The sequence below is a fragment of the Antedon bifida genome, chromosome 5, assembly GCF_963402885.1.
Source record: "Antedon bifida chromosome 5, ecAntBifi1.1, whole genome shotgun sequence".
Lineage (NCBI taxonomy): Eukaryota > Metazoa > Echinodermata > Crinoidea > Comatulida > Antedonidae > Antedon > Antedon bifida.
In genome coordinates, this window is record NC_136230.1 from 10,527,645 (window position 1) to 10,553,304 (window position 25,660).

General features: G+C 32.2%; 1 long non-coding RNA gene and 19 other non-coding genes across 20 annotated transcripts in view; all 20 read left to right on the plus strand.

Moving 5' to 3' along the window:
- The window catches only part of LOC144842725 (uncharacterized), a 42,647-nt gene extending 30,719 nt beyond the window's left edge, over positions 1-11,928 (plus strand). Inside the window, exon 3 of the long non-coding RNA XR_013612163.1 lies at positions 11,853-11,928. This is a non-coding gene — a long non-coding RNA (uncharacterized LOC144842725). The remainder of the gene's footprint in view (positions 1-11,852) is intronic.
- Positions 4,453-4,538, plus strand: Trnar-ucu (transfer RNA arginine (anticodon UCU)). Its single transcript is given in 2 exon segments — positions 4,453-4,489; positions 4,503-4,538. It is a non-coding gene; the product is annotated as a tRNA-Arg (tRNA).
- Trnar-ucu (transfer RNA arginine (anticodon UCU)) lies at positions 4,659-4,744 on the plus strand. Its single transcript is given in 2 exon segments — positions 4,659-4,695; positions 4,709-4,744. It is a non-coding gene; the product is annotated as a tRNA-Arg (tRNA).
- Positions 5,051-5,136, plus strand: Trnar-ucu (transfer RNA arginine (anticodon UCU)). The gene is given in 2 exon segments: positions 5,051-5,087; positions 5,101-5,136. It is a non-coding gene; the product is annotated as a tRNA-Arg (tRNA).
- Trnar-ucu (transfer RNA arginine (anticodon UCU)) lies at positions 5,252-5,338 on the plus strand. The gene is given in 2 exon segments: positions 5,252-5,288; positions 5,303-5,338. It is a non-coding gene; the product is annotated as a tRNA-Arg (tRNA).
- Trnar-ucu (transfer RNA arginine (anticodon UCU)) lies at positions 5,453-5,539 on the plus strand. Its single transcript is given in 2 exon segments — positions 5,453-5,489; positions 5,504-5,539. It is a non-coding gene; the product is annotated as a tRNA-Arg (tRNA).
- Trnar-ucu (transfer RNA arginine (anticodon UCU)) lies at positions 5,663-5,749 on the plus strand. The gene is given in 2 exon segments: positions 5,663-5,699; positions 5,714-5,749. It is a non-coding gene; the product is annotated as a tRNA-Arg (tRNA).
- Positions 5,870-5,955, plus strand: Trnar-ucu (transfer RNA arginine (anticodon UCU)). Its single transcript is given in 2 exon segments — positions 5,870-5,906; positions 5,920-5,955. It is a non-coding gene; the product is annotated as a tRNA-Arg (tRNA).
- On the plus strand, positions 6,262-6,347 carry Trnar-ucu (transfer RNA arginine (anticodon UCU)). Its single transcript is given in 2 exon segments — positions 6,262-6,298; positions 6,312-6,347. It is a non-coding gene; the product is annotated as a tRNA-Arg (tRNA).
- Trnar-ucu (transfer RNA arginine (anticodon UCU)) lies at positions 6,463-6,549 on the plus strand. Its single transcript is given in 2 exon segments — positions 6,463-6,499; positions 6,514-6,549. It is a non-coding gene; the product is annotated as a tRNA-Arg (tRNA).
- Positions 6,664-6,750, plus strand: Trnar-ucu (transfer RNA arginine (anticodon UCU)). The gene is given in 2 exon segments: positions 6,664-6,700; positions 6,715-6,750. It is a non-coding gene; the product is annotated as a tRNA-Arg (tRNA).
- Trnar-ucu (transfer RNA arginine (anticodon UCU)) lies at positions 6,874-6,960 on the plus strand. The gene is given in 2 exon segments: positions 6,874-6,910; positions 6,925-6,960. It is a non-coding gene; the product is annotated as a tRNA-Arg (tRNA).
- Trnar-ucu (transfer RNA arginine (anticodon UCU)) lies at positions 7,081-7,166 on the plus strand. The gene is given in 2 exon segments: positions 7,081-7,117; positions 7,131-7,166. It is a non-coding gene; the product is annotated as a tRNA-Arg (tRNA).
- On the plus strand, positions 7,473-7,558 carry Trnar-ucu (transfer RNA arginine (anticodon UCU)). Its single transcript is given in 2 exon segments — positions 7,473-7,509; positions 7,523-7,558. It is a non-coding gene; the product is annotated as a tRNA-Arg (tRNA).
- Trnar-ucu (transfer RNA arginine (anticodon UCU)) lies at positions 7,674-7,760 on the plus strand. Its single transcript is given in 2 exon segments — positions 7,674-7,710; positions 7,725-7,760. It is a non-coding gene; the product is annotated as a tRNA-Arg (tRNA).
- Positions 7,875-7,961, plus strand: Trnar-ucu (transfer RNA arginine (anticodon UCU)). Its single transcript is given in 2 exon segments — positions 7,875-7,911; positions 7,926-7,961. It is a non-coding gene; the product is annotated as a tRNA-Arg (tRNA).
- Positions 8,085-8,171, plus strand: Trnar-ucu (transfer RNA arginine (anticodon UCU)). Its single transcript is given in 2 exon segments — positions 8,085-8,121; positions 8,136-8,171. It is a non-coding gene; the product is annotated as a tRNA-Arg (tRNA).
- Trnar-ucu (transfer RNA arginine (anticodon UCU)) lies at positions 8,288-8,373 on the plus strand. Its single transcript is given in 2 exon segments — positions 8,288-8,324; positions 8,338-8,373. It is a non-coding gene; the product is annotated as a tRNA-Arg (tRNA).
- Positions 8,499-8,584, plus strand: Trnar-ucu (transfer RNA arginine (anticodon UCU)). The gene is given in 2 exon segments: positions 8,499-8,535; positions 8,549-8,584. It is a non-coding gene; the product is annotated as a tRNA-Arg (tRNA).
- Trnar-ucu (transfer RNA arginine (anticodon UCU)) lies at positions 8,709-8,795 on the plus strand. The gene is given in 2 exon segments: positions 8,709-8,745; positions 8,760-8,795. It is a non-coding gene; the product is annotated as a tRNA-Arg (tRNA).
- Positions 11,929-25,660: the final 13,732 nt, after the last annotated feature.

Below are 25,660 nucleotides of genomic sequence, written 5' to 3' on the forward strand. Positions count from 1 at the left end.
TAATTATATGCATTTGTTATTTTTTCCTTATTTGTTTTATTTTCTCGTATCTATCATGTTACACTTGCCATATCATCATGTTTTTTATATTTTAATATCACAATATACCTATCGCGTTAACTTTTGTTTACCCTAACTTCTTAGTTTTATATTTAACAATATTGTTCAATTTACTGTTTCTTGTTTTCCCGTCTACCTTTACCATGATTCGTTATGTAAAACAAAATATAGACATTATTTAATTGACTGGTTTTTAACACTAAAAGTAATATCAACGATTGGTAGTTTTCTAATGTTTAACTTGTCCAAATATAGGCATATATTGAGTTTGTAACATATTTCATAAGTCTAAAAAATAAAACAAAATCATGTGTTTTTCATTTTCTACTACTTCATTTATTTTCTTGTGCCTTTTATTATTTGATACGATTCTACGAAGAATTTAAAAATTAACCTCCGCTCATGGTTGTTGTCCTTTACTTCTTGTACCTTATAAAACCAAGTTGAGTTCCAGTCAAAAATTGTAATTTTTATTTTTGATAGATGAATGGCTGAAAATGCCTATTCAAAGCATATAGCGTAAAATCAATTGTAATTTGTCCAAGTCAGCAACCTGTTGGATCGTTTTTGTAATTAAGTTATTTACTGAAATTTAATGACTTATAAATATATATCAAGACGGTTATATGTAAATCACCCATCTTGATTTGCATTTAATGATATTAAAATAACACACTTAACACTTGACTTTTCCCGGCGTCGATATAAGTTAAAGTATTCCACAGCTGTTGAAAGAGGCTTGCCAAAACAACATATTGAAAACCCTTTACCACTGGAGTACCGGTACATGCCGTGGAAATGAACGTATGGATATCATATAGACGGAACAATATAGACGTATAACCGATAGTATCGACAGATTACCAGATTTAACAGATGTTTATATGTCCATCGATTATATCATAAAGATATTATAGTTCACTATAATATATTTACGATTATAATATGGACGACAAGCTCATGTGATTATCTCCCCTGCAACTATGCCTATCTAAGCCTACTGTTAAGGGTATTTAACTAAGTATACATGTATCAAATATTGAATAAGAAATTTAGCTATGGGCAATGCAAACATTGTGAACCATGAACCACACACACTGTGACATGTTGGGCCTAACAATCGGCCCGCTGCTTAGTAAGCCTGGCTATGGGTACACACACTGTGACATGTTGGGCCTAACAATCGACCCGCTGCTTAGTAAGCCTGGCTATGGGTACCCTGAAGTTACCAATTGTCATCGTAATAACACCAATGGTGTTACACAACGCCAAACCAGCAGGCCCATTTATATGGGCTTTAATTTCGAATAGAAAGACAATTTAACTAATGTTAAACAACAGTTAGTCAGTCATTCTACCTTTAGGTACTGCTTGGCGAATAAAGTCGCATGTATCAACCCAGAGACTCTCTAATAAGCATTGGCAATTGAATCTCTCCAGCCTACAACCAGCATTTTCAAAATGAATATTCTTATACATCAGTCTTGGTTTTCTTTGTGTTTATTGGGGAAAATACATTCGAGTTTATTACAATTATAACTGAGTGGATTATAGATTATTCGTTGAGTAGAAAACGTGAAGGCCTATCTATATTTGGAGTTCCATTCGACCGATACGACACAGAGTATCACCGACAGCGCTTACGGAAAGCGGCAAGCTGTATTTCATTAATGTATAATTAATGTGTAGGTAAACATTGTGAAATGTCTAATTTTGTAAACATTTGTTTTAAGAGTCATTAAAACTCTATCATCTTACAAGACCAATTTGTCTTCAACGATATTTATCAAAGTTGTATTATTCAATAGTAAATTTAATCTAATGTTTAAATTACTTGTTTAAATGTATAACAATAATGGTACCGGTATTGATTAGTATTACTACTCCAATTATATTAATATAATGTTGTAAATATAAGTATGATTTAAATAATGATGATATTTATGTATATTTTGTATGTTTGATCATATTATAGTGAACTGTAATAATATCTTTTGGTTTGATGTACTGTAGTAATTTTGTGAATTAAAATAATGCAATAATGCAATACTTTAGGCTTTAATATTTATTTTAATTCGTTTAGGCCTACACAATAAGTATGACGGAAACGACTTTCCATTTGTTTTGAAAAAAAACCCTGTAAATGTTTTAGGTTATACTTCAGTTAAGTTAGATTCCATTATACAACTATTTATAACAAACCGGAACTTCATGTTATAGGCCTATAGTTTTATTTTTATTCAAAAAATATCTTATATATCTGCGGCTTATTATTAGCCTGTCATGGTTGACCTGTACCTATCTTTTCGATACTTCCTCCTTTAAAAAATGTATTTATTCATTTTTATTTATTTTTTTATTTACTTAATTATTTTTATTTACCGTATTTAGGCCTATTTATATATTTATTTATTATTTTTCTTATTTATTTATTTATTTATTTATTTATTAAGGTTCGCCCACTTCAATATGTTTGTCTTCATCTTTCCGGGCATCTGCCTTCATTCTCTGACCTATTATAATTATATCATTTGCATTGTATTTTTCCTTACCTTTTTTGTCAGAGTTTGTAAATAAATGTTATGAAATGAAAACATTAGGTGTATTTTAACTTATAACAAAATACAGTGTAAGCATATCGTAGTTATACAAATAGTTAATCCATTTTAAGATACTTTCGGGACCCAACCCACTGAGAAGTTACTATCCTCTTAAACATAGGGATTGTCCGTAGTGTTAAAACATATATAATTTGTTACAGTTTCTCTGAGACCTGTGTTAAAACATATAATCATCCTTTGTTCCAGTTTCACTGGGAATTATTCCTTTAGAAGTTGGCTGTAATACTAAAATACGAACGAGAGGTAGTACCTCTCGTTCGTTTTATGCGAAAGTTTCCTCTTGACAATAATAGTGTCAACTAAAACGGTATGATTACTACTAATGACAGACCAGAATGAGAAATTGATCTTGATGAAAAAATTCCCTACACTTAATGTTTCTAAATGACATTCACATATTCAGAATTGCAGAAAATATCATTGCCAAAGTCTATTTTCACTAATTAATTAATAGAATAACTTGTTGCATGTTTTTAATTAAGGGTTTGCTTTGTTTAATATGAGTTGACCTACGATTCGATTTTTTTACCCAGTGTGACACTAATTAGTAATAAAATACATTTGCACTTTTCAAAAGTCAAGTTTCTGTACCTGACTGTTTTCTGTATTTGTAGACCTATTAATGACTTTCTAAAATGCATTATTTCTTTGTGAAAACCTAGAATTCGACATAATTTACGAGTTTAGGGGGATTCGCTCTAGGCCCAGGACCTCCATCTAATACGCCGTCGAAGGCTAGCCCAAACGGACTTATTGTCCGCGTAAGAAATCCAGCTGAGTCGCTAAGCTTAAGGCTTACTTCGGCCTGTTTAAATCTATTAAAAAGTGTAAGAAAGAGATAACGAATTAAGACAATTAATCTTTGGGAGGTATCATATTAAGTCAGAAATGATTGGTAACACAGGTAAACGGCATTAAACATGTACTTGAAGTAACTTCTCGTATTGTGGTTCTCATCCATTGTGATTGTTCTGAAATAACATTAACTGCAGCCTAAAAATATTGCTGACGGCCACGTCTGCGTAAAGCATGGTCTGTCAAACTTTCTCCAAGGTGCAATATCCGTGAGATTCCACTATGGCATTGATGAATCCAACCTGCCTTAAAAACAATAATTTAATTGTCCGAATAGAATTTAAATGTCTAAATGTTCGTTCGTATGCCTACATAATTATGCATGCAATAATATCAGTTCAAATATCTATCCATGTAAGCCCGATAAATAATACATTTCCTAAATAATTAAAATAGAAATAAATATTTTACCTCTGTCAAGCACCCAGTTTTCTCTCACAGTATCATGCCTGGAAACAGCCATGTAGTTTCTTTTCCACAGACTGCAAAGTTTCTCTCTCAATACTGGTTATGTCTTGGTTTAAATTCAATCTCATCATTGAAATGTGTATAGTTTACAAGAAGTTGTTTTCGTATGTGCATAATGGGAAATATTTAATAACATTAGGGTTAAATGTTGTTGTTTAGAGAATAAAAACACGAACTAGTGATGTATTAGTTAATAACATCTGTTGTGTATTCATCAATTAAAAAAAACCAAATAGACCTAAACTGTTTTATTACTTTTCAGAAGAATATGCTCAGATAGCGCGTTGGACTTCTATTGTTCTGACGACATTCAAAGGTTGTGGGTTCGAGTCTCACTGGAGATGTATACTTAAAAAAAAATCCTGACTAAATTGTAATTATTTGCTTCATTCTAAAAAACAATTAATGATGAAATATGTTTATTCCAAACAATAATTGTCGTGTAGTTGTCTCCGTGGCGCAATGGATAGCGCGTTGGGCTTCTATTGTTCAGACGATATTCGAAGGTTGTGGGTTCGAGTCCCACCGGAGATGTAAGCTTTTTTTTTAAATTCCTGCCCAGAGTTTGTCTAATTTATAAATATTTGCCTTATGCTAAAAAACAATTAATGATTAAATAATATGTTTATTCCAAACAATAACTGTCGTGTAGTTGTCTCCGTGGCGCAATGGATAGCGCGTTGGACTTCTATTGTTCAGACGATATTCAAAGGTTGTGGGTTCGAGTCCCACCGGAGATGTAACCTTTTTTTTTAATTCCTGCCCAGAGTTTGTCTAATTTATAAATATTTGCCTTATGCTAAAAAACAATTAATGATGAAATAATATGTTTATTCCAAACAATAATTGTCGTGTAGTTGTCTCCGTGGCGCAATGGATAGCGCGTTGGACTTCTATTGTTCAGACGATATTCAAAGGTTGTGGGTTCGATGTATACTTTTTTTAAATTCTTGCTCAAGTGTTGGCCTCATTTTTAATTATTAATTTTGCTAAAAAACAATTAATGATGAAATATGGTTATATCAAACAATAATTGCCGTGTAGTTGTCTCCGTGGCGCAATGGATAGCGCGTTGGACTTCTATTGTTCAGACGATATTCAAAGGTTGTGGGTTCGAGTCCCACCGGAGATGTATACTTTTTTTTTAATTCCTGCTTAAGTTTTGGCCTCATTTTTAATTATTAATTTTGCTAAAAAACAATTAATGATGAAATATGGTTATATCAAACAATAATTGCCGTGTAGTTGTCTCCGTGGCGCAATGGATAGCGCGTTGGACTTCTATTTGTTCAGACGATATTGAAAGGTTGTGGGTTCGAGTCCCACCGGAGATGTATACTTTTTTTAAATTCCTGCTTAAGTTTTGGCCTCATTTTTAATTATTAATTTTGCTAAAAAACAATTAATGATGAAATATGGTTATATCAAACAATAATTGCCGTGTAGTTGTCTCCGTGGCGCAATGGATAGCGCGTTGGACTTCTATTTGTTCAGACGACATTCAAAGGTTGTGGGTTCGAGTTCCACCGGAGATGTATACTTTTTTAAATTCCTGCCTAAGAGTTGGCCTAATTTTTAATTAATTATTTTGCTTTATGCTAAAAAACAATTAATGATTAAATAATATGGTTATACCAAGTATTAGTTATCGTGTAGTTGTCTCCGTGGCGCAATGGATAGCGCGTTGGACTTCTATTTGTTCAGACGACATTCAAAGGTTGTGGGTTCGAGTCCCACCGGAGATGTAAGCTTTTTTTTTAAATTCCTGCCCAGAGTTTGTCTAATTTATAAATATTTGCCTTATGCTAAAAAACAATTAATGATTAAATAATATGTTTATTCCAAACAATAACTGTCGTGTAGTTGTCTCCGTGGCGCAATGGATAGCGCGTTGGACTTCTATTGTTCAGACGATATTCAAAGGTTGTGGGTTCGAGTCCCACCGGAGATGTAACCTTTTTTTTTAATTCCTGCCCAGAGTTTGTCTAATTTATAAATATTTGCCTTATGCTAAAAAACAATTAATGATGAAATAATATGTTTATTCCAAACAATAATTGTCGTGTAGTTGTCTCCGTGGCGCAATGGATAGCGCGTTGGACTTCTATTGTTCAGACGATATTCAAAGGTTGTGGGTTCGATGTATACTTTTTTTAAATTCTTGCTCAAGTGTTGGCCTCATTTTTAATTATTAATTTTGCTAAAAAACAATTAATGATGAAATATGGTTATATCAAACAATAATTGCCGTGTAGTTGTCTCCGTGGCGCAATGGATAGCGCGTTGGACTTCTATTGTTCAGACGATATTCAAAGGTTGTGGGTTCGAGTCCCACCGGAGATGTATACTTTTTTTTTAATTCCTGCTTAAGTTTTGGCCTCATTTTTAATTATTAATTTTGCTAAAAAACAATTAATGATGAAATATGGTTATATCAAACAATAATTGCCGTGTAGTTGTCTCCGTGGCGCAATGGATAGCGCGTTGGACTTCTATTTGTTCAGACGATATTGAAAGGTTGTGGGTTCGAGTCCCACCGGAGATGTATACTTTTTTTAAATTCCTGCTTAAGTTTTGGCCTCATTTTTAATTATTAATTTTGCTAAAAAACAATTAATGATGAAATATGGTTATATCAAACAATAATTGCCGTGTAGTTGTCTCCGTGGCGCAATGGATAGCGCGTTGGACTTCTATTTGTTCAGACGACATTCAAAGGTTGTGGGTTCGAGTTCCACCGGAGATGTATACTTTTTTAAATTCCTGCCTAAGAGTTGGCCTAATTTTTAATTAATTATTTTGCTTTATGCTAAAAAACAATTAATGATTAAATAATATGGTTATACCAAGTATTAGTTATCGTGTAGTTGTCTCCGTGGCGCAATGGATAGCGCGTTGGACTTCTATTTGTTCAGACGACATTCAAAGGTTGTGGGTTCGAGTCCCACCGGAGATGTAAGCTTTTTTTTTAAATTCCTGCCCAGAGTTTGTCTAATTTATAAATATTTGCCTTATGCTAAAAAACAATTAATGATTAAATAATATGTTTATTCCAAACAATAACTGTCGTGTAGTTGTCTCCGTGGCGCAATGGATAGCGCGTTGGACTTCTATTGTTCAGACGATATTCAAAGGTTGTGGGTTCGAGTCCCACCGGAGATGTAACCTTTTTTTTTAATTCCTGCCCAGAGTTTGTCTAATTTATAAATATTTGCCTTATGCTAAAAAACAATTAATGATGAAATAATATGTTTATTCCAAACAATAATTGTCGTGTAGTTGTCTCCGTGGCGCAATGGATAGCGCGTTGGACTTCTATTGTTCAGACGATATTCAAAGGTTGTGGGTTCGATGTATACTTTTTTTAAATTCTTGCTCAAGTGTTGGCCTCATTTTTAATTATTAATTTTGCTAAAAAACAATTAATGATGAAATATGGTTATATCAAACAATAATTGCCGTGTAGTTGTCTCCGTGGCGCAATGGATAGCGCGTTGGACTTCTATTGTTCAGACGATATTCAAAGGTTGTGGGTTCGAGTCCCACCGGAGATGTATACTTTTTTTTTAATTCCTGCTTAAGTTTTGGCCTCATTTTTAATTATTAATTTTGCTAAAAAACAATTAATGATGAAATATGGTTATATCAAACAATAATTGCCGTGTAGTTGTCTCCGTGGCGCAATGGATAGCGCGTTGGACTTCTATTTGTTCAGACGATATTGAAAGGTTGTGGGTTCGAGTCCCACCGGAGATGTATACTTTTTTTAAATTCCTGCTTAAGTTTTGGCCTCATTTTTAATTATTAATTTTGCTAAAAAACAATTAATGATGAAATATGGTTATATCAAACAATAATTGCCGTGTAGTTGTCTCCGTGGCGCAATGGATAGCGCGTTGGACTTCTATTTGTTCAGACGACATTCAAAGGTTGTGGGTTCGAGTTCCACCGGAGATGTATACTTTTTTAAATTCCTGCCTAAGAGTTGGCCTAATTTTTAATTAATTATTTTGCTTTATGCTAAAAAACAATTAATGATTAAATAATATGGTTATACCAAGTATTAGTTATCGTGTAGTTGTCTCCGTGGCGCAATGGATAGCGCGTTGGACTTCTATTTGTTCAGACGACATTCAAAGGTTGTGGGTTCGAGTCCCACCGGAGATGTATACTTTTTTTTAAATTCCTGCCTAAGTGTTGGCCCAATTTTTAATTATTAATTTTGCTAAAAAAACAATTAATGATGAAATATGGTTATACCAAACAATAATTGACGTGTAGTTGTCTCCGTGGCGCAATGGATAGCGCGTTGGACTTCTATTGTTCAGACGATATTCAAAGGTTGTGGGTTCGAGTCCCACCGGAGATGTAACTTTTTTTTTAAATTCCTGCCCAGAGTTTGCCTAATTTATAAATATTTGCCTTAGGCCTATGCTAAAAAACAATTAATGATGAAATAATATGGTAATACCAAACAATAATTGCCGTGTAGTTGTCTCCGTGGCGCAATGGATAGCGCGTTGGACTTCTATTGTTCAGACGATATTCAAAGGTTGTGGGTTCGAGTCCCACCGGAGATGCATACTTTTTTAAATTCCTGCCTAAGAGTTAGCCTAATTTTTAATTAATTATTTTGCTTTATGCTAAAAAAACAATTAATGATTAAATAATATGGTTATACCAAGTATTTATTATCGTGTAGTTGTCTCCGTGGCGCAATGGATAGCGCGCTGGACTTCTATTTGTTCAGACGACATTCAAAGGTTGTGGGTTCGAGTCCCACCGGAGATGTATACTTTTTAAAATTCCTGCCTAAGAATTGGCCTAATTATTAATTACTTGTTTCATGCTACAAGACATTAAATTTACTTTGTTTGACTTTTTTTTAACAGAAAGTCTTAAACACCGGTAGTCGTTGAAACGCTGTTCTATGCCGACGACAGTGATGCATTTTAGAGTTTATTAACTTTATAAATTTTGTTTAAATTATTTGAGCTTTTGTGTTATACTATCAACAATACTGTAGTCAATATTAGGCCTTTTTTAAACATTTTACATCATACCTTTTGCTTACAACTTCCCTACGTACTGTCCTCATAGTCTAGTTGCTTTGTCCAGTATTCGATCATTGTAAGATAGCCAGATTGAGGCAATATTTTGTACAAAATGATCAACTTCGAATGTTATTATATAATGAAAATGGGATTAATACTTGGATTAAAATCAGCATGTGCGCAACTGCGTCCCATCGTGCGTACACTTCACATCGACCAATCATAGGCAAGCATTTGCATTTTACTGCTGTGCCGCTTCGTTTTGAATTTTATGATTTAAGCTTGCGTAAAATGCGAAAGTTCAGCCACAAAACGATGTGCGGATTATGATTATAATTATGATTAATAAGTACTGTTGTCTTGTCTCCTCCTTCTTCGTTTCTCCCCTCTGAAACCATTCTCCCGGGACGTCCAGAAAACTTCGGAAAAGCAAATTTTATTATATCATCATCTTGTATAGCGGGATGGACATGACAGTGTTTTACTGGCAATTATTTAGCATTGTTGTAGGGATTATTTTGAATTATTATACCATACAGATTTTGATTTAAGGATTAAACAGTTTCATCAAGTTATTAAACAACCAAATGTCAAATTGGTTTATAAAAAAACAGGTTGATGTAGTGCCATTGTATACCGGACTCGGCGCATTAAAATAAAGTGTGTGTGTGTCAAGTTAAGATTACTTCGTAAAGAAAAACACAATTAAGACCAGGTTTGTACCACGTGCGTAGGGCAAGTTCGTGTACAAATACTTTATCCATCGTTTGTCTAAATTCATGTAGAGACAGTGATTCAAAGTTGATTCACCGGCCATTCTGGATTTCCTCGTGGAAAAAAGTTCTTCACGGTAGAAGTACAAACATATTAATTTTTTCAATGGGTAAACCATAGGCCTAGACCCAAATGTACTAGTTTTTAACTAATTCATGTAGGCCTAGAACAGGTTTCGTACCGTACCGTACCGGACGTTGTCTAGCCGGTTGAGTTACCTTAATAAGACAAAGATGGAATGAACCAACATTTCGGAATATAATCAAGCTAATTTCTGCAATAAATTAATTTTCTATCTGTCGTTGAGGTGTTAATTCAGACTGTCCAGTCGAATTAAAATAGAAGAAAATCAAATTTAATAGCTTATCACAATTACCATACGGATTTTAAAAGTGTCAACGGCATTGTTTTATGTCTCCGCTTAACCAGGGATTGACAACTGAATTTTTCAATTTATAGTATAGTTTATCTTAGGTATAAATTCTTATGATATACAGCATTGATTTATATCATTTTACCAGTAATATATCAAAGAATCACAGTTGATTAAAACTCATTTGGGTGGCATGTTTACAGTTGAAATAGTATATATTCCAATCAATTAAATTGAATAGCTGTTTATGTAATTATGGTGCTAATTATAAGATTTGGATGTTTTATGTTAATTTATTGTAATAAATGTGATTATCTTCAATTTAACTTGTGTTTCTTTCAACTCTAGAGGGAATGTACTGGGGAGTACTAAACCCGCCCATAATTTCCCACCAAAAGAAGAGAGCAATTTAGTATAGGATATTCTTCTTCCAGAAATCAACCCAAAACATATGACCCTGACAACTTCGTTGGCGGAGGCAATAACTAAAATTAACGGAAGTACTCGGAGGTAATCGGAAATAATCGGAATTAGTGAATAAATGGTCGCAATTCGGCAATGCTGTTTGTTCATTGATGTGTAGAACACGTGTTTTCACTGAAAATTAACATTAACATAATTATTAGCCTTAAAATAATTTGTCTCGAATAAAAAAAGTTAAACCAACAGCATAACATAAACATTCATCTCCGGTGGGACTTGAACCCACAACCTTTGAATATCGTCTGTGCAATAGAAATGGCAACGCGCTATACATTGCGCCACAGAGAAACTGTAAGCCTAACAATAATTTGACTAAAATAAAAATAAAGTTAAACCAACAGCAAAACAAAAAAATACATCTCTGGTGGGACTTGAACCCACAACCTTTGAATTTCGTCTTCTGTAGAATAGAAGTCCAATGCGAAACCATGTTTATAGGTCCATGAACATACGCACAACAAAAGCATAACATAAAATACATCTTCTGTCCAAGTCATCCGTAGGGAGATACTGTAGCACCTAAAGTTCTTAAAATTGTTCAGATGTCCTAGTGGCAAACAAGCCTTAGTAATAGTAGCTAGATGATACAGTATTGGCGATGTCCAAACCAGCTTAATTAACAAGGAAGAAGCCCTAAGCTAGCAGACTGTTTTGGGAGTTGGCGTTCCATAGGACATAACACTTCCCGTTCTATAATTTTTAAGATTGAATGTATCACGGTTGGTTTGTGACTCCTTTAATAAGAGAAGATTATACAAGTGTGAGTCGGATCGTTATTGAATTACAGTCATCATTATTAATATTCCGCGTGTCATGATTTAAAAAATTACATGACCTGTATAAAGTGTTTTTCTATAAATGACAAGGTATTACGAATTATTAGAACATATAACCATAATTCCAAGATATAACCTACAATTACTAAAACCCAGGCTCAGATCTGTTTTATTGGTCCGTTTTAATCTGATTTTATTCGTTATTGTCGGGTTACCCACAATGTGTGTAGGCAATAATGTGTTCCATAAGCCCTACACTTTTTTAATACTTTTTTTCACACAAAGTGTGTCATCAATTTGATTTGTCTAAGTTTTCCAATGAAATGTGTAAGTTTGTATTTAGTTTTCGAATCTTAAGCTCACCTGAGATTAAAATTTATTCTTACAGGTGACGAAAATCGAAGATAGGCCACATGCATGCGTCAATGGTGTTGCTGAGAAACAATAAGATGTTGACGCTTGCTGAATCTATTTATCTTGGGCCAGACATATAATGATTAATCAGATAAATACCAATGATTTCTTTCCAATACCGGTACCAAAACAGAGGCCCAAAAAAAAATAGTTAAAAAAGTAACGGTATCTTGCAATATGAAATGTAGTTTAGTTTAGTTAATATATACAGTTACGATAATAAGTATACAGTTAATATAGAATTTATACGGCGCCGTGTGGACGTAGTTTTATCATTTACCCGGTTTAATAGTAATTGCAACATTGCACTATAGGCCTATTTTGAATTTTTATTTTATTTTAAAATTATTATTTACGCTGTTGATTGAATGAAATAAAAATAATAATTATTAAATGATAGAAATGATGTATGAACCCATACTATTTGGAACCACGTGGTTATTATGTATTTCGATAAAGGCAATGTGATGACATCATGTGACAGGGACGCCGACGATGTGATGCAATAAGGAGACGATGACATTCATAATGTTGATTACATTCACAATAATAATGATGATAATGATGATGATGATGATAATGATGATGATAATGATGATGATAATGTTGATAATGATAATGATGATGATGATAATGATGATGATAATGATGATGATAATGATAATGATGATAATAAAGATGATGATAATGATGATGATAATGATGATGATAATGATGATGATAATGATGATGATGATAATGATAATGATGATAATTATGATGATGATGGTAATGATGATGATAATGATGATGATAATGATGATGATAAGGATGATGATAATGATGATGATGATAGTGATGATGATGATGATGATGATGATAATAATGATAATAATAATAATATTTATTTCCACAAATAATAAAGCAAAATACAGAGTAGCATAATACTGTAAATATACAACTGATAATGAACATAAATAATATAATGCAAGAAAAGAAGTTGGTAAGTGGAAAAGGGACGCCACAGCAAGCAAGCTTTAATTTGGGCGCCCCTCTCATAATAATAATAATGATGACATTGACGATGATAGGGAAGATGATAACTTTCAATTACTAGAAAAACGAATTTAAAATAGTTCGCTAATAATCAAGTAACAAATTGTAGCTAACATATATCATGGACTGAATAATTCTATTCTTTAGTCCATGATATAAAAAATTTAACTTGTACTGTGTCACCAAGATTCGTGTATCCCTATCTTCTGATGTAAAATGAATGAATGGATAGCGCATAAAATATCTCCATGTTCTCAACATCGAAAAGAGAATTACTGTAGCCCTTAATGGTAGATGTGATGGACGATCTACCGACCCTATTTTCTCGTTATCCACATTGATAATAGTTAGTTAAGGTATGCCTACTACAAATCATCCTTATCGTTTAGTTAGAAGACGCAATGTCATTGATCACAACATATCAATGCACTTTTAAGTTTATTCAATCAATCAAACTGACATTGTGCCGGAAATTCAAATTATGCATGATATGAAATTAAATTTAATCATTTAAAATTCAAACTAGTTTTCATAAACACACCTTAAGTATACGAACGTTAGGTTCCTAGAAATTCAATAATAAAAGCAATTGAAGCGCCAAAATATCATAATATTGGTTTCTCATTTTTTGTCTGACTGTAACCTACTTTTAGGCATAACTGTTCTGCGTTTTGTTCTTTTTCGAAACAAAGTTGTATGATACATTCTTTAAGTTGTATTACCCGTTAACATCAGCGCATGCGCAGTAGAATAATCATTATATGCCCTAAACGTTTCTGCTTTAAAAACACACTGTTTTACTTTATCGTTTTGTTAACTTTTTGCTTATTTTATTTGTATATCCATTTAGATGCAACTTTTATGCTCAATTTGAATCAAAATACTCAATTCAAAATGCTCAGAAGATTTCAGAGTGCGCAAAGTATTTTTCAGTATTAGGCCTATTTGTTAAAACCAATAATAATCTTACTTATAATTTCTGGGCTTACATTGATAAATAATGGAAGTAATTATTAATAACTAACATAATATAATGTTATAAATATAAAATAAAAACGATTTAGACCTACCTAGGCCAATGTTTTTAATAAAGAGATACGATAAACTTCAGATTGCGCAAATGGTTCACATTGCGCATAACACTGATCTCCTGAGCATTGTCATTTTCCCAGTAACTAGGCTTATAAGCCTACATTTAGAAATATATACTATACCAATTTCAGGCATATTTCGAGTTTCTATGAACATTTATTTAAAAAATATATATTATAATATTAAACCTGAAAATACTCTTGAATGTGTGAGCATGGCTAAACAAGTTAGCTAATTTATTTCTCCGTGGTGTGAGTGAACATTGGCAAGCCGTGTTTCTAGTAAATCCACAACTAAAACGTACAATCTAAAACATAATGCAAAACGGAAATATATTAAACGTACGTCCCTTGTCATTTTATTTTATAAAACATTCTTTTTAAGGACTCAGATTGAGATCGCCACACGAATGGGAACACAATGAAATCAAATATTTCAGTTGAAGTCATAGAAAAAAAATCACATTTTATAAAAGATGATGATGAGGAAACTCGTAATAGGCCTATCGACACAAGTACACATTATATAAAAGAACAAATAAATGAACAAGAGAAGGATTAAAGACTGAGAGCCTAAAACTTTTTACGACAATACTTACTGCATAGATTATTAAAATAACAAATGACCAACAACCAATAAAAATTGTAGGCCAATTATAATGGGCCGTCGTTACTTCATGGACCAGGTCCACATGGTTACTTCACCATGTTTCTTTGATACAAATGGAGGCATACATTATTTGTATTATTCTGTACCAGGGAAGAGTGAAGGGTTAGGGTTATACCTTCTTCTCTGATTGTACTGTATTTACTTTCCAACCCCTTTAAAGAATCTTTACCCTGATGACACCTAATCGGTAATCCACATTTTTAATTCAACGTTTAAATGAACAATTCTTTAGTAAAATGTAGTAGATTTTCATGTAATTTAAAAAATGCTAAACAATGAGGTGGGAGGAGGTGTTTAGATTTTTCTATTTTAAAGTCCATGAACTAATAGACAGTACAATCGATACAAACCAACTATAATATTCAACAATGGCTCATACAATACTGTTTTTAATGTTCGTTTGTTTTTAGAATTATTTCTCCATGGTCAAGGCAATCTAATTAAATTACACGTTTTTAATTTTACACACCCCAACTCTTTCAAGTTACCGGCTGGTAGGATTGATTTGTAATTAAAAAAGTGTATTTGTAGAATAGTTACGGTACGGTATCTCAATTAACAACACATTTATCATTAACTTAATGTATGGCACGCGATCAGAATGATACAGGACTATGTGCCGTGTAAATAACAATAGTAATGGATTGTCTCCCTTAAAAAAAGAAAATAGTTTGTTATGGTTCAATGACATAGGTGAATTGAAAAAAATGAACAATAACACAATAGTTATTCAATTTTAATACAAATTAAATCGATCAACACATTATTTTACCTGATAAAACCGTAATTTAAACAAAACAAAAGTTTTTTTTTTAAATTATTAATCAAATGTTTATTTATTAATTTTTAGTAATTATTTAACTTTGTTTTATAAAGTTAGTTTTTTGATATTTTGATATCTTTTTTTCATTTTTTTGGAAACAGCGAATAACTTATAATAAATTATTATAAAGTTTGCAAAATGGCCTATTCAAATTTTGTTTTTTGTTTCTTTATTTTCATGTTTTGAAAAAAAAAAGAAACAAACAATATTTTATTATTGTTCTTACTAAAAGATTGATTGATATGAATAAATTGAAAATTCTCCGAACCAAGAAAAAATCTTCACCCCGCATCTTATAACACCCTAGGTCTTACAAGAGTTTGAAAAAATAAAGAAAAGATTTATGCATAATCCTCTTGGGTGAGCCAATGCAGTGTGATCATGATTTTAACCGAATCCGGAAGTTTCAGATTAGTATTGTTTGAACATGAATAAAATGAATGAAATCTACAGTTGTGGAATTCGTTTCTTCAGTAGCTGTCAAGGGCTACAACACTCTGCCAAATCGATCGTACGCTCGTTAAATTTCGTTACGGAGGAAAACAGTGGTTATGCTTGAAAGCGTTGGCGATGACTTGAACAGGCGAACATGTGTTGAAGAAGCGGTCCGTCGGCCTGTTGACAAGCGGCTAGCACGAGCCACGATGATTATCACAAAGCTGCCGGGTCTGTCTGGCTTTTGACCGTGAGCTTGCCTATAATTGGTCGAATGTTTTAAACATATATTTAGAGACTAATTAAAAACCAACATTGTTTTGGACCGTATAAAATAAATAAAAGTAAATTACTGCCGTACCATGTACATCAGCAATTGTACTAATAATAATAATGAGATTCGGTATTCCTTTATTATCGTTTAAAAAATAGTATTAATATTTTTCACCTAAAAAGAAAAAACATAGGCCTAGTTTGACAAAAAATGATATGCATGGAAAAATAGTCAACCTAAAGACCATGCCTGGAGGCCAATGAGTTGCTGTTTAAAAGTAATTGTTTATATTGTCTTTTTATAAGAGTTCATTATTTATGGCACTGATTGTTCTTATGCCAAAGGTTTATAACTTTATAAAAGATTCATATTCATTTTTCATGTTTTGAGTGGCAATACAGATTTAATAATGATTAAATAATAAACAGGTTTTAATTACTAGGTCACATCCTCAATTGACATTCAGTCATTTCACAAAATAACCTGCATGTTAAACAATAATTCTTTCCAGTGATACTATAATGTTGTATTAATCATTGGCATAGGGCACACGTACTATTATGTATGCTTATTACAATGTTACCGCCTTTGTTAGAATATTGTCGTTATAGTTATGTTTGTTTTGTATATTAAAATATAATTAAAATCTAGACAACCGTAGTTTAACAGTATAAGACCATGTAGTAATAATTAATGAACAATCATTACTCCATGTTAAGACCTAATGAACTGCACCCACTGATTTAAACGGTTATTTTCGTTCAAATTTAGCAGAATTGCTGAGCAGAATTATGTTTTTAATATAAACGGTTTATTCGGCGCTATTCAACAGAAAGAGACCCTTCACACAAAATATACACGGTTGAAAATCGGCGATCAGAAAGAGGATTGAATGGTTGTTGTAATTATATGCGTCATAAATATTCAAGGTTATATAGGGTAGGTCCAATTATTATACTTGTACCATGGTAGGTGGTTTATATTTCTTCAATACTAGTGAATTTTAGGATACTAGGGAGCCGTAACATATTCGTGACGTAATAGATCTGTGTGCCGTTGTTTGCCTTTGTTTTAAATGATAAAGACGCAGGTTAGCTAGATGACAATAGCCTAAATAAAGTACGGAAGCTTAAAAGGTAAAGTTAAATAGGATAACAAACAGCAAAACAAACGTTACAAACACAAGTAAATATACTATATTATTATCATTTTCAAATTATGAATGTCACGAAAATGCACAGACTGGCAAGAAGCCATTGCTCTTACTGAAGCACTCCAAATCCTGGATAGCAAAATGTAGGTCACTCCGCAGTCCTACTTTTCACGAGTGGACGACAAGTTCCTTAAATTATTATTATTATTTTGATAATAAGCAAACTCATGTAATTTTGCATTTCAGTTCATCTATTGACCTACTAGTTTATATTTTTAAATAAAAATCTATCTTTACGGTACAGGGACCTTGAAATACAGAATTGTTTTGAAATACAGAATACCTGACTCTTAGTGCTATAACTCCGCATATAATATTTGCACAGTATATTATGAATATACAGCATCTCATTTGTATCATATACAGAACCTGTAGCATGTAAGGGGAGGTTAAGAGTTAGGCTATGGTCTATGATACTATACACGTATAACACATGTGTTGCTGTATTACCGCATACCTAAGATACTGCAGAAAGATACGGAGCGAGGATCTTGTGAAAAGAAAATGTTGACGATTTCCCGTGTAGAAATGCAGCTCTGGAACGATACACAGCTTGGCCTGGTATCGAACTCCAAACCTCAAGGTCGGCATTTCTTCTGTTCATTAAGTGAATAAAATTGGTAGTCACTAAAATCTACAATTATACATTGAGTTGTTCATTTACAATTGACAGGTTTTACACCTGCAATGTAATAGATATAACTCTATTTATGACATTAGTTTATCTGCTATCAAGTTGCTTCACAAGCATTTGATATCATAGTTTAGGCCCACCTATAGCCTATAGGTAAAATAAAACCATGCATGAAGTAAAATAATTAACGTTGCAAATGTAAAAGTTTTCCTCTGAACGTTTATCAACTCTACCCTTTTTTGTTTATTTTAACCGTAGATTTTGTTCATAAATTCTATTTCAGTGAGTTTTGTTTTTGTTTTGTTAATACATTAATATTGCATTTCACGGCAATAGATTATTCTACAAGTGTAATGAATATAGTATTATTTATTTATGGAAATAACGTTAGAGTGATTGTATCGGTCTGTTTAAAGTAAAACACGTTAGAGATTTACAGTAGTCTTGTTTATTTGTTATTAAGCAGATTTGTAGAGATAAAGTGGGCGGTTAATCACTTGATTAAAAGCGCCGACTGTAAGTAACAAAGCTTAATTTGATTACAGTAAACAAAGATATTAACAGTGTTTAGAAAACAATTAAAATAATTTGTAGTGACTCAAACATAAACTTTTGTCTTTTAAAAGAAGGACTAATTTATTTTATTGTAACTTATAATTATATATTTCTTGAGTTTCTTTCTTTTCTTTTCCACATTTGGACCTAATTTTCCGTGAAGGATATTTTTGTATATATTACTGTTGAGAATTAAAAACACTATTTTACATTGGCTTGCCTCGTCATTTTTGTGAAAACATGTACATACTGTAGTATGATTTTCAATTATTGTTAATAGACTTATTTCGTTTTCTGTTGTTTACTTATACAAAATACATATACGTGCAAGAGGAACCGTGCAAGAATTATACAATATCGTCTGTTAATGGATTAGTTTAACACCAAATACCATGGTTATTTATTTTAAAGAAAACACGATCCATGTTTTGTCGAATATTGAAAACAGAATGCGTTATATTAAAAATTACAGTTGAATTAGTTCATTACATTTACTTGAGCGAATGACTGTAGAATTAGATTGGCTTATTAGATGATTACGGGTTGTATAGCTCTTGTTTCTTTTGCAATTGACAATAGAAGTCATATTTTAGTTTCCAAATTTTCGCTCCAGGGGTTTTCAATCAAAATTGGCTTCCTATACCCAAAGGGCAAAAAGCCAAATAAGCATAACCTTCTATTTTGTTTACTTTTGAAAGGTAACCCCTAAAACAGAGCCATGTTGAATGCACTCCCTCGGCGCATTACAACAACCCCCACCGCGGTTTAAGCCTAACTTGTATGGCACTTTTAACTTCATTTAGAGTCCCTCGAGGGCTGTTGTGTCATCCACACCAGGGTAGGTGATATATGTATAAAGCGAAGTTATTGTTACTAAATGGTTCAAAAAGGCAATTACAGAAATAAAAGGGATATTTTAGTTAAATAATAAAAGATCAAAATGTATACGGTTCAAATCTGTTTGCTAATACAGGCCTACTGGAAGCAACAGTAACAACCTGTTCGTCTCACACTAATTTCTGATAAATTGGCATCCCATGATATCCAAAGAAAAATATTTTGTTTAATTTACAAGATAGCTTAAACAGAAAAGGGTTTACACTGCTACTTTGGTAATTAAAATATTTGAACAATCAGTTGTTTTTTAGACCTATAATTTAAATACAAGTCAAAACCACTATAATTATGTCAATAATGTTATACATGTGCAATGGTTGCTGTCCCTTGATTGAAAATCGAATTAAGTAAAGTTACTATACATATAATATAAATAATAATTATAAATAATACAACACTTAAAATGATAATTGTTTATTTGTGGGTGTTGAAAAGGAAGTATAAAAGCATGGAGGAAGAAAGCGAAAAATTGAAAACCCTCGTATCAACACGTGGCTTGGTGCTGTTACAATGAAAACAAAAGACAATAACACAAGGTTATTGCTTTATATGGGGGAAGATACACCAAAACAAAAAAAGAACACCTCGATTGTGCCTAAAGACCTGTAAAGAAACACCATGAACAAACATCAAAATGTAGTATAAGTAACATGAACCAATGAAAGGTTTATATGAAGATATTTCGTAGGTTTTTCTATTGACTATAACTATAACTCCATGTATAAATTATCTATTGATGTATTTCGTTTATGAATATAGGCCTATTCTGCACAATACACATTTAAACCTAGTTACACAAAAAAGCACACAATTACTACAAACACTTGCTATAGAGGGGTCCCTAAATTTAACCAGATTACCGTTTAGCATTGTACTTTTCAATCGAAAATTCAACTTATATGAATGGAGTTGTGGCTTGGTGTGATGCTTGACTACCAATCCAAGGGTCCTGGGTTCAAGCCTGTCATATATCAGGATTTTTTCTAATGACAATTTACAACTCCACTCCCAACGACTTTGTTTATGTAGAGCATCTTGTGTATGTTTGTCTTGTCTTGCCACCGAAGGATAGTGAATTAATTCGCTTATGGTTATCCCCCCCCCCCCCCGCACCCAAAAAAAAAAAAACAGTATATTTTCTGCACGTGTTATTCACACTGTTATTTCTATTGCGTATTGTTTTCTTTTACACGAATTTGTGTTGGTTCCAGAGATTTTTGTAAAATGCTTACGGTAACTAATTAACAGTGCACCAATAAACTGTTTTTGTTTGGCTTATTTTGTTACCGGTAATTCATTTGTACCAATTAATTAATTCGTTCTTGGGCGCATATAGAGTTTAGTTTTAATTCCACTTATAAACAGACAAAATAAATCAAAAACTTGACTTAATTTTGCTTTAAATTACAGGATTTTTTGGTAAATACTTTTAAGGAAAGTGAATATATATTATGTAACATTAGAATGACATATTCAGCAAAAAAGATATATTCAGAGGTAACTATCTTTAACATAACATAATCGCTTATATAATTGATTGTCTTATGGTGTCAAATGGATACAAATGTATCGCATAGGTTACACTGCGTGACAATAATGAGAGGATGAAAAAGTGATTCAGTTTGATACTACAACTTCCATTAAATGACACTCGTTATCTGAGTTATAGCATTACTGTTATCAGTTAACGAATTAACTGCTTATTCCAGAGTGTGCCTTTACAATAAAAATATACCATGTTCAAAATAGGACACCAATATGGTAGTATAATTGCACCCTTTAGGCAATTAAGGGAAGGGTAAAATCTGGCCATAATTGTGTTTCTGCCAATACAACACCTCAATCATTGAGAACTGATAAGGTGATAGGTACATTACCTCGTCATCTTCTTCTCTTACAACTGTGAAGGTAAGCTGATAGGTATATGGGTATTATATAGCCATTTCGTGTATTTTCAATGAGGAATTGAGGTAGAAAGATAAATAAAGAAATCTAGGCCTAATATAACACCATAACACTCTCAAAAAAATCAATTCAATTCAATTAAACTTTATTTAACCACTGAGGCCCAGATCAACACTGGTTGTTCTTCTTTCCTGGGGTCGTGCACCTATAAAAAACAAATACAATTTCAACAATGTTTTTACCATATTATGTATAGTATATAAATATATATTTAACAGTTTATATTTAGACGAGTGTAGGGTCCTAGACGAGTGAATGTCAACCCCCGATTCTCTACGTGACAATAAACATCACTACACCTGCGTTTCTTGCTGACTCTACAACATTTCTCCTACATGGGGTGCTGACACTTACATAGCCTTTTTCAAATAAGTTACGGTAGGCCTGTCATGTATTTTCTGCAAATCAGCCTACAAATTACCGTATAAAATACAAATATTCGTATGCCAGCTTATTTCATTATGATTCTAGATCTGTAGAATACATGTATCAAAACAATAGATAGTAGTAGTAGTTACACGGTATTAATTAATATTAATATAGTGCTTGCGTTAATTTTAACCCCCCACCCCCCACCAACCCCCCACCAACCACTGTAAACTGGAAAGACCGCCTTAACCACCCTAAAATGTTGTTGAAATATGGAAATAAATTTGATTTCATTAAAATGTATCATTGGCCTAACTTATATTGTTAAATTCTTCTACTAATTTTTAACTCATATTGCTTATAATTTGGTTTAAATTTGATTTTTCATTGTACCTAATTAGAAATGTGACACCGGCTTTATAAGCTCAACAAAATAGTTATTCATTCATTTGTGATTTTACACGTTGTTTACATGCATAAAGGCTTATACAAATAACAGTTTATAAAAAAACCTCTAAAGTATTCACTCTTGCCGACGTCACACCATCGCCTAATTATCTAATGAGTTAATTAATGTTAATTGACTACCGCCTTTGAAGTAGCAATGATATACCCTATTGAAATTAATCCCGATTAAACTGCCGCTCTTTCAAAGAATTTTCTAAACTAGGCAAATAGTATAATAGTGTTATTAAATAGATAAGCATAATTCGTAAATAATCAAGAAATAGATACCGTACGTCATATAATAATGTAAGCCTACTAAACCCAGGCAAATAATCGCATAGGAGGTGGTGAAGCTTTTGCGTATAGGTATTGAAATGAAAACAAATATCAATACTAAAGTAGGTAACTCTTCCCTGGCCTTATTAAACAACATTTAACCATGCCAACACATGCAGCTTTCAGTGCCACCTTATTCAGCAGCGATTAGACCATAGTTGTCTTTCCGTTCATCTCTATACTTGTTAGTCTTATTAGGCCTAGCATTTGTTTTGGAGGAACACAATTTCGTGGTAGGCCAACTAAACTAAATCATTCTGCACTTTCTGTCTTAAAAATAAAGGGTGGCCGCCAAGGTTACTGAACATATTTTAATTTTCTTTGTTTAACTTTTGCTACGTTTGTTTTTTAAACATTATTTTGCATATTGGGCGCACCTCATTGTAAAAATAAATATATAATGATCACAAGTAACTAACAGAAAAAAACTTTCATTCATATTTCAGCTCTTAAACAACCATTAAAGTATTATAGACATATTTATTATTCTAGGGAAGAGTAAAACTCTCTGGTTATTCCTCACTGCACTACACTTTACCATGCGTTTATTGGCTAATTATCAGTAATTATCACCAATTATTTCTACGTTTATTTTAAATCTTACAATAATTGTAAACAATACAAAACGCAAATAGTAAACAATAGCCCTTTGACTAAATGCGGTAGCGAAATAAGATCAAAGCGGCGGTAAGTGATGATGTCGACTAAGAAGTACCAGGGAGGAGTTAAATTACAATATAACTTTTCCCTGGAAGTACACAAAATAAAAACGAAACAACAATCTATTTCACAAATAATTTTTTTAGACGTAAAGTACAGTCTAGAATAAAAATAGGCCATTTTGTAGTTTTAGTTATACACTTCCGTAGGAAAAAAAAAAAAATAATAACAATTAAAAAAACAAGATAAACAGTTAATTTTAAAAACCGTTTTTTGACAGACAATATGACTCTCTTTTGCTTTGAAAACAGTTTTTCTGGTAAAGGTTTTTTTTATATCTAATTGGTCAAAATGAATAACTATTTTGTGACAAAATGGCATAGGCCTAACATAAAAAAAAATTAGTTTATAGTGTGGACAGAGCTTTAAAGGATATTCGTCCACACACACTTACGATGCAAAATTTATTAAAAGCAAAGACATCAAAACAAAAAGTAGAGGCCTATATACTATTACTAACGTATTACTTAATTTCTTGTCATTTGATTAATTTAGGCTATGGATTGATTTTGATGAATTATCATATTGAATGCGTGCGAAATTGATTATAACAATTATTCAAGTTCAAGGATGGGGCGTGGGGTGGGCAATACCTGTCAAACATACTTTTGTTAGGTCACATTATAAACAAACTCTCCTCGATTAAATATCTATTGTCATTTTTTTTTTCATTTTTTGTCGTAATTCAAGTAGTTGGTAATTTAATTAAACAATAGTAGATATGCGGTACCCATGTTACTGAGGAAACCATGTAAATGCAATTTAAAATACCGCTACACAATGTTATGAGCATGACATCAATAATTTCCGATTTGGTGTTACTCCTTGTGAATGGCATTCAGCAACAAAGGAGTAACCATAAATTAAACGAAACGATATATTTTACATTACACACGTTTGCTTAATTTTACGGGTGATGTAGGCCTACCACCCGTACCGCAAATTAATTTCTGTAACTTACATTTAACGTTCAACCACCATCACTACGTAATATCTTAATCCCGTATGAACAAAACACATGAATTGATTAAATTGCAGTACTGGGTTGTCTTTTGTTTGAATGGAAAATGTACATCATCACTTCCGTTAACCTGGGTCTATAATGGCTCCTCTGCTTTTCGTCCTTTTTTTGGTTATTTTAGGATATTTTATGGATCATTTTTTTGTGCTTAGAAACATTGTATTAAGCGCTATATAAGACTACAAATATTAGGCTTTAAAATATTGGGTATAATTTCTTTTAACGTGAACTCGACACACTATACCTTAAGACACAGTTAACGCGATGAATCTAAATGAAAATAATTCAATTCAATTTTATTTCGGAACTGCAGGTCCATATCAAGAGAAACAAGCAACAATACAAATTGTAATAATACAAATAAATACTTGCATAAAGAGATTCGATAATGAACCATTAACGTTTTATTAAATCAAATCATTAAAAAGTTTATACAATATTGACTGTTAATTATTTATATTAAACTCTAAAATACAACTATTAATTACCGTATTTAATTTTACACATTAATGTAACTATACTTTATTAATTACTATGTTTGGATGGCACAAAATTAATGAAGTATAAATATAGGCCTAAATCCTCTAAAATTAAAAAAAGTCACAACAATTGTTACAAGATCTTCCGTATATTGATCTACTTTTCATTCACATAGATGTTAATTTGAGAGTATCAATGTATTCTATTTATTGTGAAGAATTGCGATAAGATAAAAATTGAAAAAGTAAATGAATGAATGTATTTCAAAATCGCAACAACATAATAAATATGAACGAGCCTGTCAATTGATTCTTTTATTGATATATTATTTATGTGGTTATTATTTATTTATTGGTTTGTAAAGATTTAACCTAAATATGATACATTATGGTATTCGGTGACAGATTATGGTTAATCATGAAATGTAAAATTAAATCCTCAACTAATGAATTATAATAAAAGCGGCAAGTCTTTTATTAACCAGATCATGGAGAAATAATTCTCCATGACCAGATAAACATTGATAAAATACAATAGGGTTACACAGAATATGAATGGATCCATGCTAAGAACGGGAAGGGGTTGAATTAGCAGCTAATAAAAAAGGCTTAATTAGGTGTCAAGTAGGATGATTTAGGCATAGAATGTTTACCAATTAGGACTGTTCCATATATCGGTGTATGGACCACATCTTATAAATACATAATCACATGATTTAAATATTATATAGGCCTAAGTACGATATATTGTTCTAACGTGATATAATATTTACAATTAAAATAAGAATGACTATAAAATGATGTATTTGGCACCAAGA